Consider the following 3,321-nt stretch of genomic DNA (forward strand, 5'->3'; position numbering starts at 1 on the left):
TGTCTCCCTCCCTATCACCACCATTAGTAAGAAGTGTGAATTAAAATAAATGACAGACCACAGGTGGTTACAAAAATAGATGACCTGTAGAATAATAAATATTGATAAGTAGCAGAGAATAAACTTATATAAAATTTACCTTTTCCCATATGTGCAGATTTATTATAAGTATGTCGAGAGATGCAGTCAGCATAATTCAGAGTGGTAAGAAGGGATTTTTTTTTTTTTTTTGAACCAGGGAGTGTACTCAGGTGCACTTAACCACTGAGCTACATCCCTAGTCCTTTTATACATTTTATTTAGAGACACCGTCTTGCTAAGTTGCTTAGGGCCTTGCTAAGTGCTGAGGCTGGCTTTGAACTCATGACCCTCCTGCCTCAGCCTCCCAAGCTGCTGGAATGATAGGCATGTGCCATAATGCCCAGGGTGAAGGCAGATGGGAAAACATAAAATCCCAATTCCTCCCAGCACATGATTCTACTAGTAGGTACCACAGTTAGCTTACAACCATTTTATATCTTAAAAAGTACTTCTGGGTATGAGGCTTAAAAAGGCCCCAGAAATGTTTTAGATAGTTTTTAGAATTCCCACAAAAATCAAAATCATTTCAGTTAAAGAAGAACAAAAGAAAGAAGGGAAAAATAACTCCTCAAACTAGGGTTGGGGTTGGGTGGGGTAGGGTAAGATCTCACAAAGTAACTAAAAATTCATGAATATATATATATGACATTCATATGTTCTTTTAATACTTATGGAATGCTATATAAGGTAACTGTGGGATGGTATTCTGAATCCAAACTCATTTTAAGGAGTACAGTCATTCCATTCTAATTCTAAAATTAAAAGCACTTATTCCACATAACGTGGGTTTCAGTGAGCCTGACAAGTAGACTTGTTTATACTTAACAGTGTCACCTTAAAGCTTCATAAAAGATTCATGGCTGATCTGAACTGCAAAAGTTCAGAACTCACAATTCCACAGATTGCTATTTATGCTAATTTCTTGCAGGAAGCTGTCTTAAAGTCACCTCAGCCTACAACAGTGTTCCTTGGTAACTTTGGCAAGTTTCCTTGCTAAAACATCTCCCTAAACCTCAGGTGTTTGGGACTTGCTGGGTGAAGCAAACAACTTCACCGGACACTAACATACATTTTACCCCTTCAAGAGGAATGGACGAATGCAGCTTTCCCCAAGACTCCTGTATTCCTGGAACAACCCCTGGAGTCTATGTAGTATGCTTGCTTCCTGTAGAGCACAATGTGTGACAGGTCAGGATAAAGTAAGTTTTTGAAAGTAGTAGTTCTCAAATTAGAGTAAGCATTAGAAATACACAGAAGATGTGCTGAAGCAGAGATTGACCTCATGGGTCCAGAGCAAGGCCTGAGAAACTGGATTCCAAAAATGAAGCAGATATTACCTGATTGTGGACCACTGGTGTGGCAATCATCAAGACCCTGACCCCCACACACCTCAGTGGCAGGATGTCTTCCTGTGACCTTAGGAAAGGTTGCACAGGACAGTTGTCACAATCAAGTAGCTGAAGGCCAGAAAAGCCCAGTACTATCTTAAAACCTCCCACATGTTGGTTGGTGGAGAGTGCCACACTCCATTCCTGACTTTGTTCCTATACTCCCTGTTAGAGTCTGTAAACAAGTCAAAATAACACCTGGCATTTTGCCAGGGGAATGTTAAAGTTCGTAAACAAGTCTGGATGGTGCCTGGCAAAATGCCAGAGGGAGTGGTTTGAGAAGTGACAAAACCGAGCCATTAAGTGTGGAGATTCCTTATTGGTTGACTGATGTATCTAGTTTATGCTAATTAGATAAGCTGTGTGGAATGTATAAATACTGCTCCTGTCCTGAAATAAAGGGCTCCTACTCCTGCTGTATCAAGTACACAAGTTATTAGTCACCCCCGGGTTTTCTGCTGCAGCCGGACTGCGGCAACTCCCAGATGACCAGGTATAGCAACTGCAGCACTTTCTGCCCTGTACAGCTTAGCTAACCAACTGCCTCTCTAATTAAAAAATGAACCTGTTACAATTCATACATGTCTGTGTTGGGAGCACGATCAGGCAAATCTCTTGTTGCCAAGTGCTGGTTTCCACATGAACCCAAAAAACTGGCGGGAGAGGCAGAACTCTCCCCAGCCCATTATGTGATTCCTGTTAGATGTGCTCTGGATGGCTCTGGAGACAGGACAGCATCTCTGAGATAGGTCGGCCTTCATAGTAGATCTGATACACGGAGGTTAAACAATGGAAACTTGTCCATGAGTCCTTTCTGTTTGAGAATGCGGTATACTTCAGCAGAAGTCTGAGGTCCTTGGAGCTTCTGCCCACTCAGCATCTCCTTCTCCAATTCTTCAATGGTCTTCCTAGTTCTGGAGAATGCCTCTGCCACCCTGCAGTTCCGCCCTCCATAGCAGGCGGTTATCAGGTCAGCCACCCCGCAGCTCTGCAGGAAAGTGGCTGTGGACACCTGGCCCTTGCAGAAGATCCTGGCGAAACCAATCATTTCCATGAGGCCAAGGCGGATGATGGCGGCTTTGGTGTTGTTTCCAAAGCGGAGGCTATGGCAGAATCCAGCTCCCAAGGCCACGATGTTCTTAAGAGCACTACAAAGTTCAACAGTCTCTGCATCTTCAACCAGTTATTCAAAAACCAGGGGTTTGCAAAAGTTTTTTGAAGAGAAGGCTCTTCTCCATGACTTTGTGCCAGTGCTGGCAATTATTTCTCCCATTCTGCAAGTTGTTTTCACAATCTTAATTTATTTTGTTGTGTAAATGATTTTTAATTTAATTCATCCCATTTAATAATCACTGGTATTATCTTATGAGATTTAGGAATCCTATTGAGAAAGTCATTGTATACAACTATGTTGGGATGTTTTCCAACATTTCCCTCTTCTAGCAGTTTCAAAATTTCTTCTCCAATTACAAGGTCTTTAATTCATTTAAATCTTACATTTGAAGATTATGCTAAGTGAAGCTAGCCAATCCCTAAAAAACAAAAGCCAAATGTCTTCTTTGATACAAGGAGAGTAACTAAGATCAGAGTAGGGACGAAGAGCAGGAGAAGAAGATTAACATTTAACAGGGATGAGAGGTGGGAGGGAAAGGGAGAGAGAAGGGAAATTGCATGGAAATGGAAGGAGACCCTCAGGGTTATACAGTGGAGGGGGTAGAGAGAGAGGAGGGGAGGGGAGGGGAGAGGTGGGGAGGGGGGAGGGTGGAGGATGGGAAAGGCAGCGGAGCACAACAGACACTAGTATGGCAATATGTAAATCAATGGATGTGTAACTGATGTGATTCTGCAATCT

General features: G+C 42.5%; 1 pseudogene; it reads right to left on the reverse strand.

The window, feature by feature from the left end:
• Window positions 1-2,168: 2,168 nt before the first annotated feature.
• The window catches only part of LOC107158721, a 72,457-nt pseudogene continuing 71,304 nt past the window's right edge, over window positions 2,169-3,321 (reverse strand).

This window comes from Marmota marmota, unplaced genomic scaffold, assembly GCF_001458135.2.
Source record: "Marmota marmota marmota unplaced genomic scaffold, marMar, whole genome shotgun sequence".
Classification (NCBI taxonomy): domain Eukaryota; kingdom Metazoa; phylum Chordata; class Mammalia; order Rodentia; family Sciuridae; genus Marmota; species Marmota marmota.